The sequence below is a fragment of the Macaca nemestrina genome, chromosome 8 (genome assembly GCF_043159975.1).
Source record: "Macaca nemestrina isolate mMacNem1 chromosome 8, mMacNem.hap1, whole genome shotgun sequence".
Taxonomy (NCBI): domain Eukaryota; kingdom Metazoa; phylum Chordata; class Mammalia; order Primates; family Cercopithecidae; genus Macaca; species Macaca nemestrina.
This window is the reverse complement of record NC_092132.1, coordinates 23,649,773-23,669,074: the sequence shown is the minus strand read 5'-3', so window position 1 is coordinate 23,669,074 and position 19,302 is coordinate 23,649,773. Positions and strand designations below refer to the sequence as shown.

At 39.5% G+C, this 19,302-nt stretch overlaps 2 long non-coding RNA genes across 3 annotated transcripts in view; one reads left to right on the top strand and one right to left on the bottom strand.

Moving 5' to 3' along the window:
* Positions 1 to 5,251: 5,251 nt before the first annotated feature.
* The window catches only part of LOC139355760 (uncharacterized), a 28,412-nt gene continuing 14,361 nt past the window's right edge, over positions 5,252 to 19,302 (bottom strand). Inside the window, exons 4-5 of one of the 2 annotated variants that reach the window (XR_011606780.1) lie at positions 16,783 to 16,947; positions 5,252 to 5,529 (exon numbers count right to left, since the gene is read on the bottom strand). This is a non-coding gene — a long non-coding RNA (uncharacterized lncRNA). Of the gene's footprint in view, positions 5,530 to 8,052; positions 8,224 to 16,782; positions 16,948 to 19,302 lie in introns of those variants that run through there. The other variant, XR_011606781.1, reaches the window with a different exon arrangement.
* LOC139355759 (uncharacterized) overlaps positions 8,080 to 19,302 on the top strand; it is a 139,918-nt gene continuing 128,695 nt past the window's right edge. The window contains exon 1 of the long non-coding RNA XR_011606779.1: positions 8,080 to 8,163. This is a non-coding gene — a long non-coding RNA (uncharacterized lncRNA). The remainder of the gene's footprint in view (positions 8,164 to 19,302) is intronic.

Sequence of the window (19,302 nt, the reverse complement as noted above, 5' to 3'; positions counted from 1 at the left end):
CACAACCGAGTTATTAAACATTTCCCTCATTCTAAAAAGAGAGAATGTTGAAGTTTTTTTGTTTTTATGTTTGTTTTTGTTTTTTTGTTTTTGAGGCGGAGTCTCGCTCTGTCGCCCAGGCTGGAGTGCAGTGGCGCGATCTCGGCTCACTGCAAGCTCCGCCTCCCGGGTTCACGCCATTCTCCTGCCTCAGCCTCAGAGTAGCTGGGACTACAGGCGCCCGCTGCCAGGCGCGGCTAATTTTTTTTTTTTTTTTTTTTTTTTTTTTTTTTTTTTGAGATGGAGTCTCGCTCTGTCACCCAGGCTGGAGTGCAGTGGCCGGATCTCAGCTCACTGCAAGCTCCGCCTCCCGGGTTCACGCCATTCTCCTGCCTCAGCCTCCCGAGTAGCTGGGATTACAGGCGCCCGCCACCTCGCCCGGCTAAGTTTTTGTATTTTTAGTAGAGACGGGGTTTCACTGTGTTACCCAGGATGGTCTCAATATCTTGACCTCGTGATCCGCCCGCCTCGGCCTCCCAAAGTGCTGGGATTACAGGCGTGAGCCACCGCGTCCGGCCTGAGAATGTAGAAGTTTTGAAAGAAAGTCAATGAGGTGCAAACACTGTATATTATCTGTATCTGTCCATTCTTACATTGCTGAAAAGAAATACCTGAGACTGGGTAATTTATAAAGAAAAGAGGTTTAATTGGCTTATGATTCAGCAGGCTATACAGGAAGCATAATGCTGGCATTTGCTTAGCTTCTGAGGAGACCTCAGGAAACTTACAATCATGGTTGAAGGTAAAGTGGGAGCAGCGACATCACACTGCTGGAGCAGAAGCAAGAGAGAGAGGTGGGGAAGTGCTACACATTTTTCAAAACCCAGATCTCATGAGAGCTCACTCATTATCACAAGAACAGCACCAAAAGGATGGTGCTAAGTCATTCATGTGAAACTGCCTCTGTGATCCAGTTACCTCCTACCAGGCCCTACCTCCAACATTGGGGATTACAACTGAACATGAAATTTGGGTGGGGACACAGATCCAAATCATATAATTATCTAACAATGTAATAATGCGTATTAACATTATCAGGTGATTTGAAACAGTATTGCATTATAAAGGATATTGCTCTCATCTGTAATTCCAGCTACTCCAGAAGCTGGGGAGGTAGGAGGATGGCTTGAGACCAGGAGTTCAAGACCAGCCTGGGTAACATGGCAAGACCCTCTCTCTAAGAAAATTTTAAAAAAGAAATTAGTAGGGCATGGTGACCTGCAGCTGTAGTCCCAGCTACTCAGGAAGCTGAGGCAGGAGGATCGCTTGAGGTGAGGAGTTTGAGCCAGCAGTTATGATTGTGCCACTGCACTCCAGCCTGGGCAACAGAGCGAGGCTCCTATTTCTAAAGAAAGACAACCAAATATATCATTAATAATATTTCTATAGTGAATCAGATAAATATTCACACTAAATGGAATAAAGTATGTCTACAAATAGCTTTATGTCAATCAAGGCAGATTTTGCCTCTAGGGGAGTTCAAGTCATCCAATGAATTTTGAAGTACTTTTGGTGTTTGGAGCTTCTTTGATTTTGAAATTGCACCTAAGGTATCGTGGACCTGTAATATTCACATTAAAATCATTGTGACAGTTAAAGTGCTTAGCACAGTGCTGCATACATAGCAGGCTCAATCTCCCTGTATGTATGTATATGTTTGTAATTAATTAAACCACCATATTGGAGAGCATGTGGTATAGTTTCAAAAGCACTATCTGTGTGGTGAGGAGACTAAGTTCCAGGACCTGCTGTCTTATAAACTGGTGTGAGATATCAGGGTAAGATGAAAGCTAACATTTAATACTTATGAATGAATCAGCACTTTGCATGTGTTAGTTTAATCTTTATATGAAGATCATATGCCATAGATACGCATTATTATTACCATTTTATAGATAACGAAACAGAGGCACAGAAAGTTTAAACAACTTGCCTAAAATCATAGAGCAAGTGATGGAGGAGAAACTCCAGCCTAGGCATTCTGATTCCAGAGCCCATCTCTAAAATGCCAGGCTCTATTTACTAAGGCCTATTAACATCGCTGAAATTCTCTGAGCCCTGGTCTTCTAACTCTTGAAATAAAGAGGTAACAAAAATGCTGATTTTAATTTACTTAATGCTACAAACTCATAGGGTTCTGGAACTGAAAGGGATCACATGGCATATGTAGTCCAAATTAACATTTTAGACGAAACTAAGGTCTAAATATTAAGCAGCCTCCTCATGGTGACACAATTAATGAACAACCTAAATCCTAGGTCCTCCAGTTTCTTGGAAGACAATCTTTATTGAATCTCCGAAACATCATCTAATAAGGACATACATATTAACATGGTCAGATACAATAGTCCTGCTTTCATGTTTAGAAAATAAATAATGAGGCCAGTTGCGGTGGCTCACACCTGTAATCCCAGCACCTTAGGAGGCCGAGGCAGGCGGATCAGCTGAGGTCAGGAGTTCGAGACCAGCCTGGCCAACATGGTGAAACCCCGACTCTACTAAAAATACAAAAATTAGCCAGGCATGGTGGCAAACACCTGTAATACCAGCTACCAGGAGGCTAAGGCATGAGAATTGCTTGAACCCTGGAGGCAGAGGTTGCAGTTAGTTGAGATTGCACCACTGCACTCCAGTCTGGTTGACAGAGTGAGACTCTGTCTCAAAAAAATAAAAAATAAAGAGCACATTAACCTCTATACTAATAGAGGCATATTGTAGATGGAAGTAGGTATAGAATAGATATAGTTGATATATAGTAGATGAAGGTCTAGAGTGCAGGAGGTATGGAGTAGTATATAGTAGGTAGAGAGAGAGTAGGTTCAGAGTAGATAATACAGAAATATTAAGAGAGCGCAGTGGAGACACTGAGACAGGGTCATTCATCCTTCTGAAAGTGTGTGGGGCAAATAGAAAACACAGAGAGGAAGTAACTTTTGAACTCTTGAAAAATAAATAGAAGTGGCTTTGAAGACAAAGAAGCAGATCAATTGAGACAGTGAAAACTGGTTGTTCAAGTTGCAGATCCAGGATAGCCAGCTCAAAGCCACTGTCCACCCTCCTGGTTGATAACCTTTAGGCCACCTGAGCGCCAAGCTGCAAGTTTATGTGATCAATGTAAGACTCCAAACTCCATTTGGGAATTAGAATCGTTAGCCTTTTAAGTGTCAAAATTAATAGAATGTTTTGGTTAACTGCAGTTTCAGAAACATAACAATTTTTATTTGCTTTGAGTGGCCAACTTCCTGCCATCAGTAGTTAGAAGGTATTTTTTAATTCTTCCAGCTCTTTTGGTTTCTTCTAAATAAAGGAGGAGAAAGGATGGCACCCATTTCTTTACATCAAGAAAAGAGTGGAAACTTAACATATTTTTTAGCAATAAAAAGAAATGTTTATTGAGTATTTGTAGGAATCAGGCACTGTGCTAAACCTTTTATGTGCATTTTCTTTTTTTTTTTTTTTTTTTTTTTTTTTTTGAGACTGAGTCTCACTCTGTCACCAAGCTGGAGTGCAGTGGCATGATCTCATCTCACTGCAACCTCCGCTTCCTGGGTTCAAGCGATTCCCCCGCCTCAGCCTCCTGAGAGCTGGGACTACAGGCATGCACCACCACGCCTGGATAATTTTTTGTATTTTGAGACACCTGAGAATGTCTCAATCACCTGAGGATTGTCTCAATCTCCTATCCTCGTGATCTGCTCGCCTTGGCCTCCCAAAGTGCTGGGATTGCAGGCGTAAGCCACTGCACCAGGCCTCATTTTCTATTTTAATTCTCATGTCCACTTTATGAGAGAGGTACCAATAGTATCCCAGTTAACTGGGAAGCACAGAGAGACTGAGAATACATTCAGTTGTGTAACCCTGAGAGGTTGCTTAATTTTTAGACCTCGAAGGAGGCACAGACTCATGCAGTGCACTAGCTGATATGGTTCAGCTGTGTCCTCACCCAACTCTCACCTTGAATTGTAATAATCCCCACATGGCAAGGAAGCAGCCAGGTGGAGATAATTGAATCAGAGGGGTGGTTTCCCCCATACTGCTCTTCTGGTAGTGAGTAAGTCTCATGAGATCTGAGGCTTTTATAAGTGGGAGTTCCTTGTACAGGCTCTCTTGCCTGCCACCATGTGAGACATGACTTTGCCCCTCATTTACCTTCTACCATGATTGTGAGGCCTCCCCAGCCATGTGGAAATGTGAGTCTGTTAAACCTCTTCCCTTTATAAATTACCTAGTCTTAGGTATGTCTTTCTTAGAAGTGTAAGAACAGACTAATACACTGGTCTTCAAAACATGGGGCATTTTCAAAATGTGATGAGTTCATTTACAATTATTCACACAATGTTAATATGGCTCATTATTTTCTCATTGTAACATGTATTTTATGTCAATTGAGGTATTATTTCAAAATACTGCTTTATATGGAATAAGAGTGTTTACTTTCAAGACATTAAAAATCAGAAAGAAGTCCATGTGCTTTTAAAAAAATTAAAATATAATACCAATATGCCTGGAGTTTTGTTTTGCTTTGTTTTGTTTTGAGACAGAATCTCGCTCTGTCACTTGGGCTGGAGTGCAGTGGTACTATATCAGCTCACTGCAACCTCTGCCTCCTGAGTTCAAGGGATCCGTGCCTCAGTCTCCTGAGTAGCTGGGATTACACCTGCATACCACCACACCCTGCTAATTTTTGTATCTTTCCTAGAGACGGGGTTTCACCATGTTGGCCAGGCTGGTCTTGAATTGCCCGCCTTGGCCTCCCAAAGTGCTGGGATTACAGGTGTGAGCCACTTCACCCAGCCCACATGGAGATATTTTAATTGTGCAAATATTTTTTAGAAATGTAATGAGAGGGCCGGGCATGGTGGTTCACACCTATAATCCCAGCACTTTGGGAGGCCGAGGTGGGTGGATCACCAGGTCAGGAGTTTGAGACTACCAACCTGGCCAACATGGTGAAACCCCGTCTCTACTAAAAATACAAAAATTAGCTAGGCATGGTGGTGGGTGCCTGTAATCCAAGCTACTCGGGAGGCTGAGGCAGAGTAATCGCTTGAACCCAGGAGACAGAGCTTGCAGGGAGCCGAGATTGCGCCACTGCACTCCAGCCTGGGTGACAGTGAGACTCCGTCTCGGGAAAAAAAAAAAAAAAGAAAAAGAAATGGGAGGCTCTTTTCTCTAAGATTTTTTTAAATCATTAAACATTTTCTTTTAAGTATTACTTTTACAAAAGAGTTATATTAAAAGGTTTTTTTTAAAAAAGTTCTTTAAAACTTTTAAGTGCACATAAACTAAAGCACATGTGAACAACACAGACTTATTTCCATTCTGCTTGCTTTCAAATCCATACTTATGGAAAAGGCTAAGCTCTCCCAGAAGATGCTTTCAGAATTAAAGGCATCCATAAAATTAGGGGAGTTCATGCATATTCCAGGCAGCTTGTTAATTACACCAAAACTTGTGTTCAGTTCATCAGCTCCTAAAAAAGAATAGAGACTTTACAAGGTGAGGTGGAATCTTAGTACTGATTTGCATGTCTCTACAATACTGCTTTTAAATCCCTTTATAATCACTCTTAAGTCAGCCCCACCCCATTCAATCCTATTTATTGTTTTAATTACGAATTTCTAGAAATGAAACTGACAATACACTTCCAGTAAGATGTAATCAGAGTAAATTGTCAAATTAACAAGGCAATGAGACACAGCAGAGGCCAATGATTTCACAAACTGCTGTCAATTCCAACTAAATCAATCCAATGTATCCAATGGAATGGAACAGAGGCCTGCTGTGTTCTCTACTCTGGGAGATAAACAATGAAGATGACTTGGCTGGCAGGAAGTCTCTAATCTAATAGAGATAAGTCATAGAAGCCAGCCAAGTAGTTATGTTCAGCGCTGCCAGGGAGGTGTGAGCAGGTTGTCACAGAATAGTGGAAGTTGGGGAGATGGGGAGACTTGCGTATTTTGAAGGGAGAGAAGGGGACTGTGGGAGGCAGGTGGCTGGAGAATCCAGGAAGACATGATGATGATCTTTGTATTCAGTTTGAATCTTGAAAGGAAGATAGGATTTCTGAAAGTTGAAAAGGAAGTGGCATTCAAAATGAAATAAAGTGCCTGTACAAACGCATTGTTATAACAGGAAAGTGTGGTTTGCCTGGGGTGCCCTTTTGTAAAGGGTCAGAGGAGGGAGCTGTCCATCTAACCCTCTTTGTAAAAGCCTTGAGCTAGCTGTTCATCTAATCCTTGATCTAGAGGGTAAGTAATATGAAATTACCTGTGCATTTTCTGCCAATTATGTGTGATACTTTAATAGTTATTTAGTTATAATGACTGTAAATATGTAAAATTTTTACATATGCAACCTGCTAAGCATTTTGTATTTTATCTTATTTAAAAAAAAATGTGACTGGGCATGGTGGCTCATGCCTTTAATCCCAGCACTTTGGGAGGCCGAAGTGGGAGGATCACTTGAGCCCAGGAGGTTGAGACCAGCTTGGGCAACACAACGAGACCTATCTCTACAAAAAATTTAAAAATTAGCCAGGCATGGTGGCATGTTCCTGTAGCCCCAGGTAATTTTGAGGCTGAGGTTGGAGGATTAGTTGAGCCTGGGAGCTAGTGGCTGCAATGAGTAGTGATCATGCCACTACACTCCAGCCTGGGTGACAGAGTAAGACCCCATCTCAAAAAAAGAAAAAAAGTAAGAAAGAGAGAAGGAAAAAAAACTACACACATAAAATTTCAACAAATTGAATTTAAAGATCTAGTTGGCCTTTGTTAGCTATTTATGCACTGGGCAGCATTTCATCTAAGATTTAGATAAGGAACTCCTATGGCCATGGCAGAATGGTTGGTTTTTATCAGATAGCTTGAGCAGGAATAAAGAAATGCATAATACAAAAAGCAGATTGGCTGACATCAGGTTGTTTCTGGTAATTTTCCTTATTAGTGTTAAAGCAGAGGGGATTTCCTCATTCATACTGGCTAAAACTGGCCTGTGTGGGAATTTGACTATGATCTGTCTCCTGATTTCTCAGAAGATCAGATAAACACTGTGGTTTTGGTTTGGTGATGTGGAATCTTAGCATAAGTGGCTCCATTTTGATTTTGTCCGTTCTGTTGGGGCTCAGCCCAAAATAATGACCTCCCATAAATTTCAGTTCACAATCCTCAACACAGCAGGGAGGAAAGTTCCATCCTTATCTCTATTGTCCACATAAGGAAGTCGAGATGAAAAAGGTTAAGTAACTTGTCTGAAGTTCAAAGCTGGCAAGAAGATTTCAGATTCTAAAGTCACATGCCTAACTCTTGATACGCACTGAATGCCTATTACATGTCTGGTTTTTTGCTCAACGGTGGAATTATGTAAATGACTAAGACTGACAGTCTGTCCTCTCTGGGATCTTTTCTTGCGTACCTAATGATTTAGCAGTTTAGTTCAGGTGGTGTAATAAAGAGAAATAAAACCAGTAACAAAAAGCCAATAATAAAAGGAATCTTACTGTTTGCTAATTACAACTGATTAAGTAGTTAAAAAGGAGAGGGGGAAAAAAACCTGCCTGGAAAGACAGCAGAGAAAAGAGAGGTAAAAATATCTGTGTCTATGATAGGATGAGTTAACCAGACTAATGGTAATGTAGTGTTTATGATAGGACATCCTGGGGAATAAAGAATAATCATATGTATTAAATACCTGATACACTGAAAGCTACATGTTATAACATGTATTAGTTTTTGTAATTCTCATGACAAACATATGAAGTGGGCATATAATGGTCCTATTTTATAAATATGAAGAACATGAGGTGGGTATATAATGATTCCATTTTATAAATAAGAAAAATATAAGGTTTGATTGGTAATTTGTGACCAAATATAAAACAGTAAAATCTGTCATGATCATGTCTCTTCCCTCCCTTTAACTAGCAAACTTAGTTCAAACTTTCTGCTGCAGATTAGAAATAAGTATTTGAAACCATGGCAACCCCAGAAACATTTAGAACACAATAAATGTATGTGGGATGCAAGTGTATCCAAGAACACAGTGTAATTCAGGACAAGAAGGCTTGAGCAGCATTTCGTTGGAGGATTCAAGAGCTTAAGTGAAGGCTTGAATATGAGCTCCCAGGTAGACAAGCTAGGGTTTCTTCAAAAATGGAAAAAACAGTTTCTCTGTAAAGTTGGCAATCTGTAGAGAAAGGATTCAGCGAGTTACCCTCTCAACTTCAATTTGGCAATTTGTCTTTCTGGTGCTTAACAACAACAACAACAATTACTATTTATTGAGCACAAACAGGGCGAAACGCTATGTTGACTTCTTTTCATACCTCATCTGGAATCCTTTCAGTTCAGGTGCGAATTATCTTCTGTTTTGTAGGTGAAAAAGCTGTGACTCAGAGGCTTTATGTGGCTTGCCCAATTTGCTAAAGGTTAATAGAGCCAAGATTAAAGTCATATTTTTTCTTCCATCAGACCATCTTATATTCATCTGATTCTTATTTCGTCTTACCATGAGAAACTAATGGACCATGCTGAGCTGATGTGATTCCAGTCAAAAGCAGATAAACTGTGTGTCAGTTGACAGGTAGCCTTGTTTATGCTAAAAGTGGCAATAAATAGCTGGGTTTCCTGAGGTACTGAAATTGGTGTTGGATCTCTGTCCTTCTCCATTAGCGATTTATATTGGGACTAGATTTTAAACATTTCTCTGTGTCCTGATTTCATCATCTGTAACACAAGAATGTTGGATTAGAAATCTAAAATCCGTGACAGCTCTGTGATGGTTTGACGGTTAGCTTCTGTCTTCTGTTTCCTACAGGACTCAACACCTCAACAGCCTAGGTGTTACAGATTTTAAGTTCTGGGCTGGTGATTTTTGGAGACCTACCTAAAGAAAAGAGTATCTTCTGTTCTTAAGGGCAGCTTGTCTCTTTCCTCTCTCAAGATGTTGTGCTTTAAGTGTTTCTCATGCTGCAGAGATGAATGAGCAACTCCTAGTTATCTTTAGGTTACCTGACTTTGTGAGCTTATCAGTTTGTCCTGTTTGATAGTTCCACTGTCCTAAACAGTAAGTTGGACTTCGTGACTTTGTAGCTTCCTCACAAATCATCACATTTGACAACCGGAAATATAATAGAAAAAAATTATCTCTTATTCCCAAGAGACAAGAAAAAGCTCTAAGAAGCTTGTTTGTTGAAAAGCACTTAAGAACACATTTTAGGGATCCTCAGAAATCCACATTCCAGCCTGACTCCCCACGTCTACCAAGCAGAATCTGAAGGAGTTCAGTCTGCTTTCTCTCCTCCACACTCAACTGATAATGCAGAAATGTCGGAGTTGAAGCAGCTGGTGGCATGCCTCTATCAAGCTGTCTCGGAATTAGAAAGTGGGAAGAGGCATTTCAGAGAGTCAAGATATAATCTAAGGTTCAAACTGAACCAGGTCTCCAGCCAGATCCCGACTTGGTCAGTGTCTGAACATGGCAGCCAAGTTTCCATCAGCTTCACTATAATTAACATCTGTATGGAGAATCATTTCTTAGTCACAGAAAATGAAACAAAATAGGAAGTTAACTAGCTGTTAGAGCTTGGATTTCATTTCTGGGTAAATCAGTAGTCATCTCAAAGATTCTTTTTGTGTATAATCTGAAACCAGCTAAAAGAAATAGGATGAAATAAGAGAAGGTCTGCTAGCAGCTGCTCTTAAATTTCCCCGTGTTGTCAGGACTTGTCTTAGTTTGGGTTTTGAACTCTTTTAACTAGTGGTTGCCATTTTCAACTTTAGATAACCCCATAAATCTGGAAATAGTTAATGTGATTCATCTGGGAATCAGTTATTATAATGACCTGTGTCCAAATGTTGGTTTTATAGTCATACCTATTCCAAGAGCTGTGTTCTGTGAAAGGATGGCAAGTCATGGTTTCTGCAAACCTGAGTCACTATTTCTACCCACATAAAGCCTATGATTTCACCTGAGTTTGAATTTGGCTTTTCTTTAAGGCTCCAGGCTACGTTAGGACTGCTGGGGTGGAGATTAGGGTTACAGTGGGGGAGGAAGGACTTTTGCTCATTGAGATGAGTAAAAAGTGGATCAACCATTAGTAAGAAGACATTTTAATTGTTACAAGGTTACAAATGTTTCCAAGAATTATTTTTGTAAGCTCCCTTTGTGATATGAAACCTGAGGCATTTTTTTTCCCTGAAGATAAAAGACAGTAAGAGTTTTAGCAAAGCTGACATACCTTCTCCTCTTCCTCTTCAAAAACTTCATCACCTTCATCTCAGTTCATCAAAAATAAATTGAGGCTCTGTTTTGTAAAAAGCTCCCCTCTGAGAGGTTATAGATATGAAGAGGATATAGTGCCTGCTCTCAGGGCTCACGGTCTTGTGGGGAAGACAGACATGTATACATGTAATTCTCAGAGTGAACTAGGACGAGTGCAGAAATCATATCCTCTTGGAATCCTTCTCTGGCTTCCCAAATGTGAGTTTTTGACCCCATAACACTATGCTTGTGGCCAAGAATGCCTATTGCCAATGGGTATCCATTCTTCCCTTTTTTTAAGAACCAGAACTTCAATTTTATTTGTGGTCACTTTGTACATACTACAGTAATACATCTGCCAGTATCTTTTGCAACTAGATGTGGCCATGTGACTAATTTTTGGCCAATAAAATGTAAGTGTAAGTACCGTATGGGAGCCACCAAAGGGACCTGGCTCAGCGAGGAGGACTACCCCTTTTGTGTTCCTCCTTGTGATGGCCTATCCTGTAAGATGTGTTGGCTAGGTATCCACGAGCTATTATAGCTTGGACTATGAGATGACCTTAAGCATGGAAGCCATGTATTGAGGATATCAGAGCAGAAAAACAGGAATGTCATCTGTAACACAGAATGTTGGATTAGAAATCTAAAGTCCATCATAGCTCTGTGATGCTTTGACTCTTAGCTTCTATCTTCTATTTCCTATGGGACTAAACACCTCAACAGCCTGTGTTATGGATTCCTGAGAACTTAGTGGAGATGCCCTATCAGACCAGAACTATTCTACTGGCCATAATTTTTTACATGGGAGAGAAATGTATTTATAGGTTTTATAAGCTATGTTGGGTTTTCTTTTCACTGCAGCTGTGAACCCCAAATATCTGACAGATCTCAATCAGTTTAGGAAGTTTATTTTGCCAGGGTTAAGGATGGGCCCATGGCAGAGCTTCAGGTGGTCCTGATGACATGTGTCCAACATGGTTGGGGCACAGCTTGGTTTTATACATTTTAGGGAGACATGAGACATCAATAAATATGGGTAAAATGTACATTGGTTCTGTCTGGAAAGGCAAGACAACTCGAGGCGGGGAGGGGGCTTCCAGGTCATAGGTAAATGAGTGACAAATAGTTGCGTTCTTTGGAGTTTCTGATTAGCTTTTCTAAAGGAAGCAATCAGATATTCATTTATCTCAGCAGAAGGATGATGAGAGTTCTGTCTGTCCTCTCTCTGTCTACAAGAAATTTCCTTGTGGGCAAATTGTGAGAAAGGTATGTGGCTATCTTTATTAGGCACAGAATGGGAGGCAGGTTTGCCCTAAGCAGGTCCCAGCTTGACTTTTCCTCTTCATTTAGTGATTTTGAGATCCTGAGATTTATTTTCCACTCACATGGCCAAACCTAATCATAACTCATACCTCTGACATAAAACTGAAGACACTGTATTTGCTTATTTGGTTTTCTAATTCTCCACATAGAAGGACTTTATTTTTACATTTATTTATTTATTTTCAGACAAAGTCTCACTCTTTTGCCCAGGCTGCAGTGCAGTGGCATGATCTCAGCTCACTGCAACCTCCACCTCCCGGTTTCAAACAATTCTCATGCCTCAGTCTCCCCAGTAGCTACATCACCACGTCCAGCTAATTTTTTATATTTTTAGAAGAGATGGGGTTTTACCATGGTGCCCCGACGGGTCTCAAACCCCTGAGCTGAGGCAATTCACCTACCTGGGCCTCCCAAAGTGCTAAGATTACAGGCATGAACCACCAGGCCAGCTGGGACTTCAATCTCATTCAAAGAATAGGCCTTATTTTTTTAGTCCTCTTTGTGAAGGTTTATAGATTAAATTAGCATGTACAAGAGTTCACTCTGAAAGTATAGTGGGTGAACAGGGCCAGGAAAGATGATCTTCAAAATTGGGAGGACCGTGTTACGTACAGAACATTATCTGAATGGGGACTTGAAGGGTACACTGGATTGTAGGAAGTCGCCGGCAGAAGGCTAAGGACTCCTAAAAGGAAGAAACTGCACCAACAGTGGCTGAGAGGCAGGGTCAAGTAATCAGTTAAATTTGAGGAATAAAGAATGATAAGAACTTGCTTTAAGAGAGTATGCAAATTATTTATTAATTTGCTCTCAGCTTGATTCCCTTTATTCTGTTCTCTGCTACATATTTTAGGGAAGTTTGGATCCTGTAAGCTGTATTTTCAAAGTGCTTTTTCTGGAAAGCACCGGAAAAAGATTGAAAGTCAGAAGGAGGAAATAAGAAACTCTCCTCTTTATTCTGGTTTCTGGCCACAACTCTTACAGTAGTGGCAGTGGCAAAGCAAAGAGTGGTGAAAGAGTTGGTGCACGCAACAGAGGTGAAGGTGCCCCTGCAGAGGCAGTGCCACCGTGGTGGTGACTCCGGTGTCAGCAGCAGCCAGAGAGAAAGATTCTGGGTCCCCACTCTGGAAGCTCAGAAAAAAAACAAGAGGCCGGGTGCGGTGGCTCACGCCTGTAATCCCAGCACTTTGGGAGGCCAAGGTGGGCGGATCACGAGGTCAGGAGATCGAGATTATCCTGGCTCACATGGTGAAACCCCGTCTGGACTAAAAACACAAAAATAACTAGCCGGGTGCGGTGGCTCACGCTTGTAGTCCCAGCTACTCTGGAGGCTGAGGCAGGAGAATGGCGTGAACCCGGGAGGCGGAGCTTGCAGTGAGCTGAGATCCGGTCACTGCACTCCAGCCTGGGCGACAGAGCGAGACTCAGTCTTTTAAAAAAAAAAAAAAAAAAAAAAAAGCAGACTCAGCAGCCCAGAGCCCTTTGGCTCTGGGTTATGTACTTTTTCTGCAGCCAGGGTAGTAGCACTTTCACCAAAAGTCTAACTCATGAGTGCCCTAACCTTTTTTGCTTTTCTTTCTTTTTTCGAGACAGGGTCTTACTCTGTCACCCAGGCTGCAGTGCAATGGTGCAGACATGGCTCTCTGCAGCCTCCCTCTCCTGGGCTCAAGCAAACCTCCCACCGCAGGCTCAAAAGTAGCTGGGACTACGGTGTGTGCCACCATGCCCAACTCACTTTTATTTCATCTTATTTATTTATTTTTAGTAGAAATAGAGTCTCCCTATGTTGCCCAGTCTGGTCTCAAATTCCCAGGCTCAAGCCATCCTTCTGCCTTGGCCTCCCAAAGTGCTGGAATTACAGGAGTGAGCCACTGTGCCTGGCCATTTCTTCACTTTTAAAAATGGAGTTTATGATGACTGAGATCCTTAGTTTTAACGTAATCAACTTTATCATTCTTTTACCCTTCAATAAAAGTCTTTTGATAATTTTTTGTGAAATAATTTTCTACACCAAGATGGTAAAGATAGTCTTCCATATTTCTTTCTAAAAGTTTTATAGGACTGTCTTTTACATTTGGCAATAAGTTATGAACGCTGACTAAATTGATTTTAGTTAAATTCAAAATTGATTTTTTGATTGGATGAGATAGGAATTCAATGTCATTTTCAGCCATATAAGTTTAAACTTGCTCCAGCATACTTACTAAAAAGTCTTTTCTTTCCCATGATTCTATAATTTCATCTCTGTCATATATTTAGTATCCATGCATGTATGGGTTTACTTTTGAATTATCTGTTCTACTTGATATTCTTTATCTGTGCTAATACCACACAATCTTAAATATCATAGTTTTATAATAAGTCTTGTGTATTAGAGCTTTCCAGAGAAATAGAAGCAACTGTGTGTGTGTGTGTGTGTGTGTGTGTGTGTGTGTGTGTGTGTGTGTGTATCGAGAGATTTTAAGAAATTGTGAGAGCTGACAAGTTTAAAATATGCAGGGCAGGCTAGAGATTCACGATCCTGGGAAGAGCTGATGCAGCAGTCTCAAGTAGGAAGGCAGTCTGAAGGCAGAATTTCTTCTTCCTTGGGAGTCCTCAGTCCTTTTAACTTAAGGCCTTCAACTGATTAGATGAGGTTTACAAACATTATGGAGAGTAATCTGCTTCATTCAAAGTCTACAAATGTAAATGTTAATAATGTCTAAGAAAATACCTTCACAACAAAATCGAGACTCATGTTTCTTTGACCAATCATCTGGGCACCACAGCCAAACCAAGCTGATACAAAATTAACCATCACAATCAATCTGTGGTAGAAAATTCTCCTCACATTGTTCTTCTTCTTTGAGAATCTTGGCTACCCTTAAACTTTTACATGTTCATAAATAATTTAAAATCAACTTGCCAATCCCAGAAAATACCTTAGAAATATTTTGGAAGAGATTGTCCTGAATCTGTAGTTCAATTCAGATTTATTGAAAAGCAGATGTGGGATACGAGAGGACAAGGGGAGTCAAGTAGGACTTTAACGTGTTTATCCTGAGCAAGTGAAAGGTTTAGGAAAGAAGACCTACAGTTTGGTTCTGAACATACTGAGTTTCAGTGAGACATATAAATTTGGAAGTTGTTAGCAAAAAATGGCAGTGAAAGTCAGTCATGAAATTGGATGGGATCTTCCAGAAATGGATGCAGTAGGGATAGGATTAAGCCTTCAGCATTCAATATTTAGAGATCTGCAAGATAAGGAGGACCTAAAAAAAGAAAACCAAGAACAGTTACTGAGTTAAGAAAACCAAGAAAGTGTGATTTCCTAAAAAGCTGTGCTAGAAAAATATTTCAAAGAGGGGAGAGTGACCATTGATTCAAAGCCTACTGATAAATCAAATAGGCTAAATACAACATCATTGATTAGGTTCAGGGCAGTGCAGATCATTGCATATTTTGGTCACGTGGTTGGGGCTGTATCATCTGACTAGAGTGAATTTTAGGAAAAGTGGATTGAAGGGAATTATAGACTACATTTTCTATAAATTTTACACTATAAAATCACAAAGTGGTGCTTCAGGAGATAGCAATATCCTGGAAGAATGGTTGTTTTGATATTTGTTTAGATGAAAAAAAAATTACTTTATATTTCTAGACAGACAATAGCTGATAATTCACGAGAGAGGGAAGAATTGATAAAGCATGTCTACAGGTAGTCTTGTAGCTTTTAATATTTGCCCTATTTATTTTACTCTCATAAAGGAATTTTTATAGCAATAGCTTTCTATGTAATTTATTATCTGCATTTACACTGTAAACTCTTTGTAGGCACAAATGAGGATTGAACTTTATGCTTGGTGGTCAGTAATAGGAGTTTGTAGTTGATTGATTACTATCATAAAGTGTTAATGATTATGGGATGCCTAATGAATTAATGACTCCCAAGGGCTTTGTAAAGCTGAAGCTAGGAGCAGGGCTAACTTATTCTTAAATACGAAGGGATGGTGCTTTTTTTTTTTTTTTTTTTTTTTTGAGACGGGGTCTCATTCTGTCACCCAGACTGGAGTGCAATGGCATGATCTCAGCTCACTGCAGCCTCCACCTCCCAGGCTCAAGTGATTCTCCTGCCTCAGCCTCCCGAGTAGCCGGGACTACAGGCAAGCTACCACCCAGCTAATTTTTGTATTTTTAATAGAGATGGGGGTTCACCATGTTGGCCAGGCTGGTCTTGAACTCCTGATCTCAAATGCTCCACTCGCCCCAGCCTCCCAAAGTGCTGGGATTACAGGCATAAGTCACCCAGCCTGGCCCAAAGGGATAGCTCTCTAATGATGGGATTTTAGAAACCTGTAGCAAGGGATTAGGAGAATAGGACAGGAATTCATCCTAGTCTTTACCATACATTCTGACTAAAATAACATGTTTCCTGTCATTAATTCAAATAACTACTAAGTTCCCTTGTGAATCATTGAATGATAAAACTTCGCATTGCTATTCATGAGCATAAATAAGCAGGCATGCAGTATACCAGAGCTTCAATGACAGATTTGTCAAGCCTACTTGCACATTAAGAAAGCAACATCCACACCTCTATGCCCTGGGATGATTCATTTCCTAAACAAAGTTGCCCTGAAATGCTTTCTTGAAGAACAGAGCTTTGTCACTGACTTACAATTGAAGAGGTAGGCCCTGGGTAGTCAGAAATTCCTTCAGTTTACCCATGACTAAAGGAGAGGTCATGATAGTAGCAAGGCTCTCTTCCACTCCCTTCTAAAATAAATTTTCTTCTTACGGGGTCTCCATTGATTGAGAACTGACACATTCAATCTAAAAATAATCTGAGTAAAACCATCATCTAGTCACTTTCCTTTGAGACCCATTTTTTTTTTTTTTTCCTCATCCACATCCTACCTGTAAGGTAACAACCATCTTTAAACAGTCTGTTTTGCAGCTTGTTAGGAAACAAAGTGAAATATTGCTAAGGCGGAAGGGAAAGTTAAAAACTAAAAAGAAAGTCTAAGATTTTGTGAAAATGTACACATTTCATTTCTGCTCTAAACATGAAATGTCCTGTGAGAATATTCTGTGTAGGATATTGAGCCATGTACTGTGGAGTGCTTCAGACATTATTTCTTCCAAGGTTTATTTAATAAGCATGTCTTGATTACCTACTTTTATGAGTTTATGCATGGGTGAATAAATATTTGCCTTCCTTTTCCCACCGCCATTGCCTCAACAGAAATGCTGATAACTGCTCCTGTGACTGAGAGTAGTAACCATTCAATTAAACTTCCTTCTTTAAATCCAGTGCCATTCACACAGATTTGCTGGCATGACCTACAAAAGAATTTTGGAAAAACTTTTTTATCCCTTCATAAATTTCTAAACTGACACCTAGACATTTTCATTTTAAGTTTGTATAATTGCAAAACATGTAATATCTCACCTTATAAAATGGACATTAAAGATTGTTATATTGCTTTAAAGAATACCTTATGGAGAATACTTCTGGGAAGTTTATGTTCAATCTTTGGAGAAACCAAAAATAATGCTGTTTTTCAAAGCAGCCGCACCATTTTATATTTCCATCTGCAAAGTACAAGGGTTCTAATTTCTCCATATCTTTTCTAATATTTATCTGTCTTTTTGATTAGAGGCAGTTCAACGAATGTGGAAAAGTAACTCAACTCATTGTGGTTTGGATTATGTGAAAACTAATGATGTTGAGCATTTTTTCATGCATATGTGGCTCACTTGTATATCTTTAGAGATATGTCTATTCAGATCCTTTGCCAACTTTTAAAAATTGGGCTACTTGTCATTTTATTACTGAGTTACAAGTCATTTATACATTCTGGATACCAGTTCCTTATCAAATATATGCTTTGCTAGTGTTTTCTCCCATTTTGTTGTCTTTTCAATATCCTGATGATACAGTGTGCAACACAAAATTTTTGTTTTAACCAAATGTATCTATTTTTTCTTTTGTTGCTAACGTTTTTGGTATAGCATGCAAAAATATATTGCCAAACCCAAGGTCATAAAGATTTTACTCCTACGGTGGCTTCTAAAGTTTAATAAATTTTAGCTTTTACATTTAAATCCATGATCAATATTAATTCTTGTGTATGTGTGGCGTAGAGGCTCCCTTCCATTCTTTTGCATGTGGATATACAGGTGTCCCAGCACCATTTGTTGCAAAGACTTTGTTTCCTATTGAATTATCTTATAATCCATTGTTAAAAGTCAACTAACAAAAATGTAACCAAATGTGAGGTTTTTTTCTTTTTTACTAGACTTTTAATTCATTCTATTTAAATAGCTATTCTTGTGCCAGTACCACTATTCTTGATTAGTATAGCTTTGTAGTAAATTTTGAAATTGGGAAGTGTGAGTCCTTCAATTTGACCTTCTTAGTAAACATGCTTGTGGCTATTCTGGGTCCTTTGGATTTCCATATACATTTTAGGATCAGTTTATCAATTTCTGAAGAAATCCAGCTGGGATTTTGATAGGGATTATGTTAAATCTGTAAATAAACATGTGGAGTATTGCTATATTTTCAATATTAAATGTTACAATACATAAACATAGGATGTCCTTCCATTTATTTAAAAGTTTAATTTCTTGCAACACAATGTTTTGTTGCTTTAAGTATACAAGTCTTACACTACTTTAAGGTCTTTTCCTAATTATTTTTTATGCTATTATGAAAGAATTTTTTCTTTAATTTCATTTTTTATTCATTGGTAGCCCAGAGAAATACAGGTAATTATTATATATTGATTTTATATACTACAACCCTTCTGGTTATTAGTTCATTAGTTTGAATAATTTTTAGTGGATTCTTTAGAATATTCTATATACAAGATCAAGTCATATTCAAATAGAGATAGTTTTCTTTCTTTCTTTTCATTTGGGATGCTGTATATTGCTTTTACTTACCTAATTTCTACAGGTAGACCCACCACACAATGTTGAATAGAAGTAGCTGGGGCAAATTTCAATGTCTTGTTCCTGATTAAATGTAATATTAACCTGCATGTCCTTCATGAGATTTAAAATTTTTTTCTTCTATTTCTAGTTTTCTGAATGTTTTTTTAAAATCATGAAAGGATGTTAGATTCTGTTAAATGTCTTTTCTATGTCTATTGACATGATCATGTGGTTTTTATTCTGTATTGTATAATTAAGGTTTTGCATTGATTGCTTTTCAAATATTAAACAACCTTGAATTCCTGGAATCTCTCCATGGTTTTCAAAATTGTATATGGGGCCGGGCGCGGTGGCTCAAGCCTGTAATCCCAGCACTTTGGGAAGCCGAGACGGGTGGATCACGAGGTCAGGAGATCGAGACCATCCTGGCTAACACGGTGAAACCCTCTCTCTACTAAAAAATACAAAAAACTAGCCGGGCGAAGTGGTGGGCGCCTGTAGTCCCAGCTACTCGGGAGGCTGAGGCAGGAGAATGGCGTAAACCCGGGAGGCGGAGCTTGCAGTGAGCTGAGATCCGGCCACTGCACTCCAGCCTGGGCGACAGAGCGAGACTTCCTCTCAAAAAAAAAAAAAAAAAAAAAAAAAAATTGTATATGGCTACTCATGGCCTAAACTTTAAATTAACATGACATTACAAGGTTTATCACAAATAAACTCTTCTCTAGCTAACAGTTAGCTTCTCCCTTTTTGTTCCTT